The sequence below is a fragment of the Pinus tabuliformis genome, chromosome J, assembly GCF_031772625.1.
Source record: "Pinus tabuliformis cultivar Carrire ecotype Pingquan chromosome J, CPIR1, whole genome shotgun sequence".
NCBI classification, from domain to species: Eukaryota; Viridiplantae; Streptophyta; class Pinopsida; order Pinales; family Pinaceae; genus Pinus; species Pinus tabuliformis.
The window spans coordinates 1,115,844,015-1,115,859,828 of NC_142295.1; positions in this window are offsets into that span (position 1 = coordinate 1,115,844,015).

Here is a 15,814-nt window from a genome sequence, read left to right on the forward strand (position 1 = left end):
GTGAAGTGCAGTTTAGTTGATAACACAAGGTATTCCGAGGATCCCTCATCCATCCACTCTGTAGGTTTTAACCCCCTACAAAAATTACCTGCATATGAATTCTAAAATACAGAAAATAAACAATACGAGAAAATAACACATAAAACACATATACACAGAGATTTTCCCTTGGATCCCAAAACTGAGACTACCAACTTGATTTTTCATTATATTCCTTTCAATGTTACAATACATATTTATACATGCCGAAGCATCCAATACCATGGACCAAAAACCATCCCGTCCAAAACCATGGATTGAAAACCATCGCGTCCAAAACCATGGATCAAAAACTATCGCGTCCAAAACCATGTGCGAAAAACATGCACAAAACCATAGGTAGGTCTATCCAACCTAATATAGGGTCCAAAAAAAAATAAAAAAATTGGGGCATTGTGCCGAACCCCATAGAGGGTGGTTACCTGCATCCCTCAAACCCCTTGTGACCCCACCGCTACGTAATCGGCGCAACAAAGGGGGGGCTCTGCCCCCCTCTAACCCCTCGGTTAATTACATGGGCTAGTCACAGAAGGAATATAACACAACACAACATTCTCCCACTTGTTGTTTTCTTTCCATAGGGGGTCGCAAGAGAGCTTAGTCATTTATCCAGCCCTGCCACACCCATTGTTTCTCTACACCAAGAGAACTTCTCAGAGCTCACAGATTTTGTCAATGCATTTGAAGTATTCTTCAAAGTGTCCACATTTACCAACAACACCTTTTTGTCTTCTATCATATCCCTCACAAAGTGATACTGAACATCAATGTGCTTTGTATTTGAATGATATGCAGGGTTCTTTGCCAAGAAAATTGCACTTTGGCTGTCACAGTCTATCCTTATAGCTCCCTATACTAACTCCATACTTGAACACAATCTCTGTAACCAAACTGCTTCCTTGCTTGCATGAGTGGCTGCCATGTATTATGCCTCTATAGTTGATAGTGCCACCACATATTGTTTCTTACTCATCCAACTGACTGCACCTCCAAATAGGTTAAACACATACCCACTTGTAGATCTTCTCTGATCCAGATATCTAGCCTAGTCTACATCAATAAAGTCACGAATATCCAACACTTTGTCCAATCCTGGTCTTCCTTGGTAGCACAAACCATAATCACTAGTGCCACACAAATACTTGAAAACCCACTTCACTATTGTCCAGTGCTCCTTCTCTGGTTTTGACGTAAAACTGCTCAATACTCCCACTGCATGTGTAATGTCTGGTCTAGTACAGACCATTGCATACATCAGGCTACTGACTACACTTGCATATGTAACACAGGACATGTCCTCTTCCTCTTCTTGTGTCTTGGGACACTATTCAGCAGATAACCTCACACCTACAGGAATAGGAACCTTCACCGGTTTACTATCCTGCATATTAAACCTCTATAGTATTTTCTTGACATACTTCCTCTAGTTAAACTAGAGCTTCCTCTTTTCCTGATCTCTTTTAATTTCCATGCCCAAAATATAGTTTGTAGCACCAATATCTTTCATGTTGAATTTGGAGGACAATTGGGCCTTCAAATCTTGGATAATTTCTTTGTCATTTCCCACTAGAAATATATCATCCACATACAAGACCAGATAAATAGCATAGTCACCAATTAATTTAAAATACACATAGTGATCTACTTTGCTTCTAGTGAAGCCATGTCCTCGTATAAATGTATCAAATTTCTGATACCACATCCTTGGTGACTATTTTAGCCCATATAGAGACTTCTTTAACTTTCATACCATTTCTTTCTTACCGTTCACCATAAAACCTCCATTTTGCTTCATGTAGATCTCCTCTTCCAGATCCCCATGAAGAAATGTTATCTTCACATCCATCTCTTCTACCACAAAATCAAAAGTAGCAACAACAGATAAAAGTAATCTAATAGAGGCTACCTTGGCAACAGGAGAAAAAATATCACCAAAATCAATTCCTGGCACCTGTGAATAACCTTTTGCTAGCAACCGAGCTTTGTATTTCTCCACCTTTCCTTCTGCATTTGTCTTCTTCTTGAACACCCATTTGTTGCCAATGGGTTTCCTTCCAGCCAGCAACTCCACTAGATCCCAAGTCTCATTTTTGTGCAAAGATGCCATTTCATCAACCATGGCCTCTTTCTAGAGTTTACCATCCTCTAAATCTACTACTTCCTTCACATTTATGGGATCATCATCAAGAACAGATAAAGCAAAATTTGAACAGAAAGCATATGGACTATACCTTTTCGGCTGCCTTCTTTCTCGAACTGATATTCTCACACCCAGAGTTTGTGGCTCTTCATCTTCTGATTCCTCCTTTGCTGTAGAGTCTGATTCTTCCTCCTTAAGCTCAAACTCTATCTTCTCAGGTTCCTTTGGTTAGACTTCATGTTTAATAGCATATTTCCCCTCTCTGAACACCACATCTCAGTTGTACACAACCTTCCTTGTTACTGGGTTCCAAATCTTATAACCCTTTAAAGCATCCTTATACCCAATAAAAATGCACTTTTCAAATTTACTATCCAACTTGGTTATTTTATCCTTTGGAACATGTACATATGCATCACATCCAAATACCTCAGATCTGAAAGAGAGGGTCTCTTACTAGTCCATACCTCTTGTGGAATCTTATCCTCCAATGCTGATGAAGGTGATCTGTTGACTAGGTAACATGTTGTCTCCACTGGCTCTGCCCAAAATTCTTGTCCTAACCTAGCACCACTGAGCATGCTTCTTGACCTTTCCATCAACATCTTGTTCATTATCTCTGAAACTCCATTTTTCTCAGGTGTGTATGGAGTAGTCTTATGCCGTGCTATACCACACTTCTTAAAGAATTCTTCAAATTCCTTGCTGCAAAACTCTCCACCGTTACCTGTCCTCCACACCTTTATCTTATTCTCCGTCTGGTTTTCCACGAGAGCCTTAAATTCTTTAAACCTGTCAAAGAATTCAGATTTATTATTAAGGAAATATATCCATGTATTCCTTGAGAAAACATCTATAAATGATACATAGTACATAGACTTACCCAATGATGGAACCTTCACAGGTCCAAACAAATCACTATGCACAAGCTCTAATATCTGTTTCACCCTCTTACTACCAGAGGGGAAACTCACCCAATTTTGCTTCCCATATACACAATTTTCACAGAAATCAAAATCCAGAGAGCTATTACCCATACCTTCTACCATACCTTTACCATGAAGTATTCGAAGGCCCTTCTCTCCAATATGTCCAAGCCTTTGATGCCACAACATGGTCTTCTCTCAAGAGACCACTAGATTTTCTCCTCCACTTACAGGAACCACAGAACTGTTGCACCCATCAACAAAAATGCTACCTTGCAGCTTGTACAGAGTTCCAATTTGAACTCCCCACATCAATACCAGTGCCCCCTGAACCATCTTGCAGGTATCCTTCTCGAACACTGTTTTTACACCTGCATCATCCAACTTGCTTACAAAAATCAGATTTCTTGCTAATGCAGGAATATGCAGAACACCCGAAAGTGTTCTAACCCTTCCACTTTGCAAATTCAACTTTATTTTTCCGCAACCAACGATTCTAGCCTTCCTGTTATCCCCCATGAAGACATCACCACCATCATATTTCTCATACTTGCAAAACCACTTTCTATGGGGAGTGAAGTGAAAGGATGCATCTCAGTCAATGAACCATGCCTCATGATCTACATGTGTACTTGAAGAAGCCAAGTACACATCCCCACCTTCATCTGAGGTGGTTTTTGCCTCTGCAGAAGGAGCACCATCAGATCCCTTTCCTTTATTACGAGCTTTAGGTTTACAGTCCCTTTTGTAGTGCCCTTCCTTTCCACATTTCCAGCACACCACCTTTACTGAATCTGAGACACACAATCCTATTGTGCTCTTTACCTTCCAATCCAACTTCTTCCATTCTTCATCACATGCTCCCGTTGGTTTAGTACTTGGATCTAGCGTGATCCACTGATCTTTATCCACCAAAAAATCCTCCATCTTGAGTTTCCATAACTCAAAACTCAAACCATTAAATTTCTCGATCTGTATCATTCCACTGCTCGCCATCTTCTTTCACCACTAGAATCGATCTCGCATATCTACCACTGAACAGGGTCTACCACAGGCCCAAGCGAAACCCCTCAACAAAAAAGGTGTCCCCTTGAAGCCAAAACAACTCTGATACTAAATGTATGTTTTAACCCTGTACAAAAATTACCTACATATGAATTCTAAAACAATGAAAATAAACAATGTGAGAGCATAACACATAAAACACATATACACAGAGACTTTCCTTGGATCCCAAAACCGGGACTACCAGCTTGATTTTTCATTATATTCCTTTCAATGTTACAATACATATTTATACATGCCGAAGCATCCAATACCATGGACCAAAAACCATTGCTTCCAAAACCATGGACCGAAAACCATCACATCCAAAACCATGTGTGAAAAACATACACAAAACCATAGGTAGGTCTGCCCAACCTAATATAGGGTCCAAAAAACAAAATTTTCAGGGGTGTTGCCCCGGACCCCATAGAGGGGGGTTGCCTGCACCCCTCAAACCCTCTGTGACCCCCCCATTACGCAATTGGCTCAACAAAGTGGGGGATCAACCTCCCCTTCTAACCCCCCGGTTAACTACGTGGGCTAGTCGTGGAAAGAATATAACACAACCCAACACACTCCATGTCTACCTCCACCTCCACCTCATACACATTCACCTACACCTCCACCTCCACCATTCAATATGGCGAACACAATGAAGATGCTGATTTTTAAAGGAATAGGGACCGAAGATCCAAAACAGTTTTTGTTTCTCACAGATCTTGTTTGACCACGAAGAAGATTACAAATGACAATATTAATAAATCACAGTTGGTTACAACCTTACAGGACTACACATTGACATGGTATATCAAGTATTGTACTGATAAACCCATGGCATCATTGGTAGATACCCAACTTGATTTGAACAAGGGGTTCAGTAGGCCTAAGGCAGAGGTGCAGTCAATAATTGAATTTAAGGAGATCTGATAGAAGGTCGATGAGACACCTTGGAGTTTGATCAAAGGTTGAAGTTCCATATTATTCAGGCTAATATGAAAATCTTAGATACCTAGCATCACGACTGGTTTATAGCATCACTTTTTTTTGCACTTAAGAATACCTCTGTCACAACATAAGATAGCAACACAAGCAGAAGCCTTGGAGATTGCGATGAGGATGCATGCATCACCTATTCTAGATACGAACCTTGGGGTGTAGTAGATTCATTCGCAGCTAGAGAGCCTACACTTAGAGTTGTAGAGCCTAAAGAAAGTAAGGGAAACTTAGCCGGAGGTGCGCACTAAGATATGGTGTCTGAAATGTAAGAGCCATGGACATGATAAGGATCATTTCTTGGTCTTTAAGAATTATATTTTAGGGGGAGGGTCTGTACTCCTGAAACCAGAGACTAATATTGGGACGAGCATGGGAGTTGTGCTGTGGTGTGCTATTTTTCAGGTTATAAGATAACATGCTACTGATAACTGCCATCTATTACAGAAATTTGTATAAACCCCTAAACAATTATTTTACAATTTATGTAAGTCAGTAGGGCACGATGAACACCATTGTAGAAGTTATGAGCTGATGATGGATAGGAAACCTACCTACAACATGTAGGCAGAGAACCAGCCTTAGGACTAAGGCACAGGAGCAGTGAGCAGAGGATTCCAAGGCCGAGGACAAGGAAGAGGCACTAGACCAGGTTGAGGGCATGGGTAGGTCATCTTCTATAATTGTGGCGAAGCAGGGCACTTCATGCAAGACTGTACAAATTCCATGCATCCATCATGTCAATGTTGTTGATAATTTTACCATGTCATAGAGGAGTGTCTGGTCCTTTTGGGAAAAAATGAAAGAGAAGAAGGTTCATCCGTAACATACTATGCAGAACATTTAGATGATTAGGGCTGAACCCCGTGAAGAGGATCAGAACATCAATATTGTGTTGAGAAGTGGTATAACAACTGGCGTAGATAAAGGTAAGGATCCAGAGGAAGATGTATGGGTGTGCAAAACTAATAAGAAGGAAGCAGGTTTTGATCTCAATGCAGCTAAGGAGACCTTCATGGAGGTTAAAAATAACCTCGCTGAGGCCTATACTTCAGGAAGTCAAGGAAAAGCACCTGAGAATAGCACGACGCAAGAAGTAGATCCTTCAATGATTGCTACGTTTTTGGAGACTTTCATGAAGATATTGCATGATGAGAAAGTAGTAGAAGGGTTGTAAGATTTAATTGACAAGTCAGAAATGCACAGTCAGAAAGATTGCTAAGCATAAAGCACGAACGATGCATGAGATGAGGCTAACCACGTAGATAGGTGAATATGAGATGGATAAGGTAATCTTGGATATAGGAACGGATGTGAATGTCTTACCTAAGAAGACATGAGAAACGATGGGGCGACCTGTGCTACAATGGTCTCCTATTCAGTTGTGTATGGAAAACCAACAGAAAATTATTCCGTTGGGATGCTTATATGGGGTAACAGTGGACATTGAGGGAGAAAGTGCGTTGCTAACTTTGAGGTCACTAAAATAGTGGATGACAATAATCCCTACTCTACGCTACTAGGGATTGAATAGGCTATCGATATGAAAGGGGTAATCAGCTTGAAGAAGTGGATGATGTCATTTGAAAGGAAGTTTCTCAGGGTTATAGTGCCGCTAGACCCTGCAGAGGGAGCATAGTATACTGAAACTGTCCGTGACTATGTGGAAAGTGATGATGAAATGGATAAAATATAAAAGATAATAGTGCGAGACGAGGATTGGATCCATCCTACAACCGATGGATGAATTGCATGGGACAGGGATAGTTGTTGCACCTCATATTCCAATGAAGAACTTGAGAATTGGCAGAATAGGCTACATGAAGTATCTATGCTCTGCTATAACATGATGACTAAGTCACTGAGGTGTGTCTTGGCTGAGGTAAGGAATCTTCTACATTATGATGGTTTGACTGGTTTGGAACATTTTTTGGATGAATTTGAGAAGGAAGTACCAGAAGAAAATCGATTCCAAGCACTAGAATTGGCACTACGCACTATGTCGACCCGTTGGTGGGGTACACACAAGGAGAGCTTTGCTGAATGGAAAGAATACCAAATAATGATTAATTTCAGGTTTGGCTATGCTAATACTAGGATGAAATAAAAATATAGGGGGAAGGATGATCCGTGCGATCATTTAGCACGATGGACTAAGGCCTAGGAACATAACCCCAACTAAAGTGGGTGCATATATTCTGCCATACGCTAGATACAATCCCAATGAACTAGTATTTGGAGATGGAGCTTCACCATGGAAAGGTTGAATGGGACATTTTAAGGGAGATTTTTCTCTAAACGTTCAATTTAGAGGATGGAATCGAGAGCATTGATGAAGCACTACGAGAAATTAAAGAAGCTATATTTAGAATGCCGAAGGAACTGATCGAATGGACTCAGATAGATTGGAGTACACAGCTGCATGACAAAATGGAATGCTATAATGTGACTACTCAAGAAGAGGACGATCCACAAAATATAGCCATTCCTGAAATTGAAGGAAAATGCGAAGTTGAAGGACCAAAGGTGGTGAACCCGGATATATCAGAACCTTTGAAAAATCAACAGGTAAACATCAGATTTGAAGAAGAACCATCGGAACCTTTGAAAACTCAAAAAGTAAACATCAGATTTGAAGAAGAACCTAAGTTCATGAGGATAGGATACTATTGGGAAGAAGATACAGTTGATAAGGTAGCTAAGCTATTGCACGACTACCAAGACTTATTCCTCATGAAGTTTTCATATTTGAAAGGGATTGTTGGAGATTTAGGCGTTATGAAGATTACATTGAAACCGAATGCGAAGCCTATTAAGCAACAACCTTATTGATTGAATCCAAAGTATAATAGTAAGGTGCACCTAGAACTGGATAAGATGTTGGAAGCTAGTATTATTAAGCCTGTAGAAGAATATGATTGGGTAAGGCCAATGGTAGTCCAAGAAAAGAAATAGAAGGGTGAAACCCGCATATGTGTAGATCTGCAGAAGATGAATGAAACTTGTGTGCATGATCAATTTCTGACACTATTTACTAATGAAGTTTTAGAAAATGTTGGCGGACAGGAGCCGTATTTGTTTACTGATGGATTTTTGGGTTATGGTCAAATAGATATCGCGCTGGAGGATCGAAGCAGAACAACCTTCACGACAGAGTGGGGTTACTTCCAATATACAATTATGCCATTCAGATTGAAGAATGCGCCTGCAATCCTATCCTGGGTAGTGATCGAGGTGTTCAAGGAATTTATTCACAAGTTCTTGGAAGTGTATTTCAATGACTAGAATGTGTTCAGGTTGGTGAATCGACATGTTGCGGGTTTGCGCATCATGCTAGATACTTGTTGAAGGTATCAGATCGCGTTGAACTTGAAAAAGTGTCTATTATGTGTTCCTTTTGGGATTTTTCTTAGCCACATTGTATGTAAGCAGGGATTGATGGTGGACCCTGCGAAGATCACAGTTATTGTGAATTTGGAACCCCCTAGGAACGTGAAACAGCTGTATGTGACATTGGGACACACTGGGTACTATAAGAAGTTTATCAAGGCCTATGCCTAGATCACCGCGCCAATGGAAAAATTGTTAAATAAGGATGTGATGTTTTGCTGGGATGAATATTTTCAGCACAACCTTTATGTTTTGAAGGAGAAAATGGTGACAAAGCCTAACATGGTGTTTCCAGAATGGAAAAAGGAGTTTCATGTGCATGTTGATGCCTCATGTATTGCGCTGGGAGAAGTATTAACACAAGCAGGAGAGGGAGAGATTGATCATCTGATAGCTTTTGTGAGCAGAAAGTTATCCAAAGCTGAGAAGAATTACTCCACCATAGAGCATGAAGGGTTGACGACGGTCTACACACTGCAGAAGTTCTGACACTACTTATTGGGTGGACATTTTAAGATGTACACAGATCACTCCACGCTGAAGTACCTAGTCAATAAGCCTGTGTTGGGGGGGAAGATCTGTCGATGGTTAATGTTGTTCCAAGATTATGACTTTGAAGTGATTGTGAATCTGCAAAGGTTGAACGTCAGACCACACCTTCTGTCAAGGATTGGAACAGGTGAGAAACCAAGTAGTTTGGAGGTAGGAATGTCAGACGTGAAACTCTTTGCAATGTGCATCGCTAATGATCATTTTGCCGACATTATTAAGTTTTAACAACAGTAATAGCTCTGGAAGGTTATTCCACTCAAGAAAAGAAGGAGTTAGTAGTTTGTGCTATAGATTTTTCGGTAATTGTAGGTCATTTGTATAAGATGGGAATGGATGAGATACTGCAAAGGTATGTTCTAGAGTTTGAACGTGCTTGTATAGTAGCTAAAGCCCATGGCAATGTCGCAGGAGGTCACTATGCAGGGAAAGTGACCGCGCAGAAGATTTTGTGTGCTGAGTTATGGTGGCCAATGCTACATAAGGATTCTAAGGTATACTGTAAGGCATGTGATGCTTGGCAATAGATGAGGAGACCTTTGTTAAGAGATGAGATGACATTACATCCCTGGGTTTCACTGTAGGTTTTTAATAAATGGGCCATTGATTTCATAGGTCCTATCCAGCCAGTAGGAAAAAAGACAGGAGTGCGATATATCATCACTGATAAATAATAATTAACCTAATGGCCAGAAGCACAACGGGTGAAATATTGTGCAACAGCCACTACCGTGAAGTTTTTTTTTGAATATGTTTTGACTAGATTTGGCTTTCCTAAGATATTGATGAGTGATAAGGGTACCCATTTCTTGAATGAGACTATTAGCGTGATTCTTAAGGAATTCCAGGTATATCATCAGAACAATATGCCTTATCACCCATAGGCGAATGCAACAGTGGAGGATTTTAACAAGATTTTGGAAAATGCATTGACGAAGGTCTGCAACATGGAGAGCAATAATTGGAAAATGCATTGACGAAGGTCTGCAACATGGAGAGCAATAATTGGGAAATGCATGTCCCTACTGTGTTATGGTCTTATAGGATGACCTAGAAGAAGTTAACAGGCCAAACTCTCTGGGATTCAAGAACTAATGCCGACGGAGTATATTGTGCCTAGTTTACAAATCATATCATTGACTAAGATGGAGGACTACGAGATGTTGTAGGAATGGCTCATGTAGATCCTGGAGTTAGAAGAAGACTGCTTCCTTACAGGACTCCATTAGCAAGTGAAAAAGGAATGTGAGAAGGCATGGAATGATTGGCATATTAAGCTGCACACATTCAAGGTGGATGATTTGATGTTGTTATATTATAGAAAGTTCACGAAGTTTCTAGGAAAATTTCAATGCACTAGTTAGGTCCGTATGTTATTAATTAGATCACAGATGGTGGCGCAATTCAGCTTGGGAAGCTGAATGGGGAACCATTCCCTAGAAAAGTGAACAGAAGTAGGCTAAAGTTGTACACACGAGATCCTTCCCTTGCGTGATGACCATATGGCAGTGGGATAGTCTCAGTAATCCAGGTAGTTGTAAATGATTGCGGGACTATAAACTACACTGCCCAATGAGGTGGAGAACATGGTAGAAATGCTGCGTGATGAATGACAGGGGTGTGACAGGTGAAGTTGCGCTAGATGAGTTGCGCCATGGAGGATGGTGCCATGCAGATGGGTCCAAAAGTAGCCGTTGAGGTTACTATTCATGATTTGATGGCCAAAAATCAATTAAGAGGAGTGGGTAGTGTTGTGTAGGAATATCCTCTCTGCGGACGGAGACAATCCCTCTAGCTCAATAGAGTGGGTCTAGCCACAAACAAGAAAATCTAATGTAAATTTCCTTACATTAGAATCGAATATGAGGTCCTACCTCTTATAATTCTAATCCACTTGATGGTGATATTGCTTCCTTGCTCCAGCTTCCTTTCGTTCAAGTACCTGGAACAAACATGCAAGAAACAACAACAAACGTGATAACATACAATTGAATCCAATCTACTTAAAAGATCAAGGAGTTCTAAGCTATAAAATGTAATATTACACTTGATATAGGAAAGAAACCATTAGTTGTATTAAAATACACTTCAAAGAGAAATACAACCCAAGCCTTGACGTTGGATATCTCCTTTGCACTATGCAAGTCCTGCTACACACCTTTTCAACACTCTTTTCCTCCTCTAGCTTGACACGAAATGACTTCCAAGCTCTAACTCTCTCCCCTCATGCTTTAGCTGCCAAATACTAGTATTTTTCCATCTAAGACTAATCTTCTTCTATCAAAAAGCTAAAGATTTCATAATTTTGCAGCTAGTGCTATCTCCCCACCACTTTCACTATGTGTTGTATTGTATAGTGTAACCAAAAAGATTAAGAGGAAGTGGCTTATATAAGGAGAGGAGGATAATAATGCGAACCACTCAAGGGGGAAGAAGGTATTCTCTCCTTGGGAAGGTCCACTTTTAAGTGGGAAAGAACCTTATATGGAGTTCTTGACCCTTATCCAACTGAACGAACATCCAAACATCGCCACTAGAAGTTTCTAGACATGAAACTCCGTTTCATTTTATAAAAACTTTCCAGAATTATACCAGTGTGCGTATCAAGCTAATAATAGTGTTGATTAGCATGGTTAACAGTGTAAAACTCCGCCGTCAGTGCGGGTGATACATTGGGAAAGAGCGATGATCTTAAAAGCTGGGTTTTAAGAAGGATTCTCTAGAAATGTTATGGAGTGGGGGCTACTTTCTTCAAACTTCAAGGGGTGCAAGAGCATAGGTTTCATGGTGAAATTATAACATAGTAGTCACTACTAGGGTTCTTCAGGTTTAGAAATGGGGAGTAACAAGAGAGTGACAAATTATTGTGTAACAGATGCCCCCTAAAACATGAAGTCAAAGCTGAGAGCGATGGCTGAAATTCTTTAAGACAAAGAGAGGACTTGGAATACCGACATTGGAAGACCTACAACTCAAACATACATGTACATATATGAAATCTGATAGTCATGCCTAATAAACATGAGAGGCATATAACAATACATGAATCATGGTATAGACGTTTCTATCCATCATGAAAACAATCATGTGCATGGATCCTTGGCATGGACGCAACCATCTGACTGAAGGGATCGTATGAAATAGATCCACATCATGGGTGCAGCCATCCACATAGAGAGGATAAAAATTAAAATACCCATGGTGTGGTCGTAGCCATTCGACTGAGCATGATCAAAATAATACCCATGGCATCGTCGCAACCATCTATCTAAAGAATCATGTATATAATCATGAATGACTCATCACTCTTCACAACTTGGACTTTTGTGACTGAAGCCCAGGGTATTTCACTCCAACATGACCCAATCAAAGTACAAATTCTAACATGTGAATAAACATGTTGAAGTTGAACATGCTAGAAAATCACTTGATTACTAGCCAATGATGTGAACCATTAACAAACTTGAGAGAAACCACCCATAATGGCAATGGCTCTCAAGGTACTATTAGTAAAATTCACGAAGTGTGAATAAGGAACTGAAGTCAAACACCTATGAAATCACTCGATTGAGGGCTAATGATGAGAACCTATCATTGAGTGCAAAGAACTTTCCATTAAGGCATGCAAGCTCTAAGGTACTGGAAAGGAGTTTCTAGATCAACTTCCGGGATAATGAGCTAAAGTTGACAGGAAGTGATCTGTCGAAGGGAGGTCATAATGCGTGCTTCATCCTCGACAAGAAACAGGAAACACAACGAATGAGAGTAATCCAAGATGGTGACATATGATCAGATAATGTATAGGTAGGAAGACTTCTCTTGAACAAGTGGATGACACGAAACCAAATTTTGACAACATTTGACATCATAGGATCAGAGGTCATGGTGACATGGAAGAGATCATATGAGAGGTTTAAAATGGATAACCCAAAACCGAAGGAGGCAAGTGACATAGTGAGGATGTACCAAAACTTGACACGAATAACAGATGAGTGTCAATGTTCAAGAGCGACATACTACCTCAAGTGAAGAATATAACTAATGAAATACTTCCAATTTCCCCCCACCATTTCTAGTGAGTACCCCAATTATTTTTACACAAGCTTGACAGGGATAGCATATCATTGTAATATAAGTCCATCCTTCGGATGGATCCATCCTAGTAAGTTTTACGAGCCTAGGAATGAGTAGCTCGGTCTCGTCATAATGACAAGTCCTATGTCGTTTAATCTTTTAACGAGTCTGCCAAAGATGAAACTTGACATCTTTTTCATTTTTTAGAGAGTTTTAAAAATAAGTGGAAAAGAAAACTCCAAAGGTTATGTTTCGTAAAATTGTCCCTTGAACCCTAAAAGGTAGAAAACAATATCTGAGAGAGCCTCTTCGTCATGTCAACCAAGGAGTACCTTTTTTGTAAGTAGTTTATCCTAGCTCGAAAAAGGGGTAAACTTATATTGGGTAAACGATGTTTCAGAACTATTTACGAGGTCAAAATGATAAGAGATCGGCAATATTTTCATGTTTTGAGAGTCGGAAAATGACTTAAATCAGACTCCCCACTTTTATTTACTTTAACGAGTCAGAAAATAGCTTAAAGGTGACTCTTGCTAGAGAAATGAGTGGTATACAGGGTAGAAACAGGTTCCAGTAATGATGGAACTGCTCAAAACATGTAATGGTCAAGAGGCTAGCTAGCAAAACCACTCATTACTGCGATTCCTCAGGAAAGGAAAAAACAACCAAGTGAAAGCATATTATCAGACAATGAGATGGTGGCAATGGAATGAAGCAACCAAGGCTCATCTAGTACAAATTAGCTGATAAAAATGGAAATCATGACATGTAAATTGGCCATGGGTTCATTTTTACACAATATTGAACCATGGGGAACTTTTCTTGAATTTGGTTTCATGTTTACACAAGCTTGAAACGAAAAACTATGCTTGAGTTTGGTTTCAGTTTTACACAATCTTGAAACAAAGACAAATTGTCCTTGAGTTAAGTTTGCATGCCCCCATCATAATGAATCAATTCAAGGTGCATGGCCCCCAAGCTTCATTTCATTTAGCTAGGTGGATGGAATGAAGGTTCACCTTCGAGATCCAGGAAAGACTCGATTGGGATTTTACGAGATCTTAATCAAAGACTCGATTTAGAAAAGGGAGTTGTTTCATTTTTTTAACGAGGTTGACACAGTAAAAGAACTATCCTCAGACATTTGTTTCATTTTTTAACGAGGTACATATAGGAAGAAGCTATCCTTGGACTCCTTGATTCATTTTCTAATGAGCTTCACACAAGACAAGGAACTATGCTCTGTAGCCCTTGTTTCATTTTTTAACAAGCTTGACACAAGACAAGGAACTATGCTTACACTCTGTTCATGGACCATACGAGAACATGGATTGCAAGAGGTCTGCACTAAAAGGGAAAACCATGCTCTAGGAGGAATAATGTCAACCGGTACTAATGACAGATCAGGTTCCAATGCCCCTAGTACATAATGTACTATACGATCTATGTGATGATTAGTAGATGTGGACACGAAATGGGAAGCCACATAATTGACCCATGGTGGGGAGGATAATACTTGAAGACAAGAACCAATAGGGGACGATGGTTGCATAAGAGGCACCTAGTGACTAATGAACGAAAATTGATCAATCGTCACTATTCCCCCTTTGTGTGGAAAACAAACCACATGGAAAATTGAAGAAACAAGAGCTCCCATGACATAAACATAGTCGTGTCCAAGGAGAAGATTGAAATCTAAGGGACCTTGGACTACCATCACATCTATATAGATGGTCTTTCCTCCCAATGTAATAGGGAACTTCGAAAGGATCCCTAAGGGCTGATTAGTTCCTTCATTGAAAGCCAAGAGATTATAGGTGATAGGCATAAGCTACGGGTAACCCAAAGGTTTCCAAGTAGTAGAAGACATAATGCTAACAGACGCACCTTCATCTAATATAGTTCCATGTACTACCATATTCTAGGCTTGTACTGTGATCTGGAATGACACATAAGATGGGAGATGGAATGCAGTCAATTGACTCCAATCAAAATGAATGATAGAACTACTTGGTGGAGGCATCATATGATTTCCCCCGTGCTCTGCAGGAATAGGAGAATGATTCTCCTAAACAATCAGGATGGGAGGGTCACTCTTCGATTCATGAGAATTTGAGGAGATGAGAAGAACATGAGCAATATGATCACTACTCTCTTTGGGAATAGAGCAAACAACTGTAGGCAGAGCCAAGTCGACACTCTTTTTTACCAATGTTAGGTCATGAACATACACAAGAGAGTCATGCTCAGGAGGGTCAGGATGGGCAAGAGATGAATCCAGGTCAATCTCTTTACCAACTAGGAGAGGGTTAGAAGAAAGCCTCTGATAACCAATAGGAAGTTGGGGTTGAAGAGCTGTAAGGTTTTCCAAAACTTTGGAAGCTTTATCCATAGGAGGACAAAGGTGAAGAATATTCTCTCTTTCACATAAACTATAGGGGAATCTAATATTTCCCTTCTTCTTACCATCATTAGCTAAAGGCATTGCAATGACATGATCTCCAGAGGTCGACGTGGAGGGTTGATTCAGGTTTTGAGACCATACCCATAAAACTCTGGGAATACCAGGATAGTCTCGAAGGAGATGGTCACCCTTACACAACTTGTAAGGGAATCTAACCTTCCGTGGAGTATCAAAAGGTTTGTCTACAGGAGG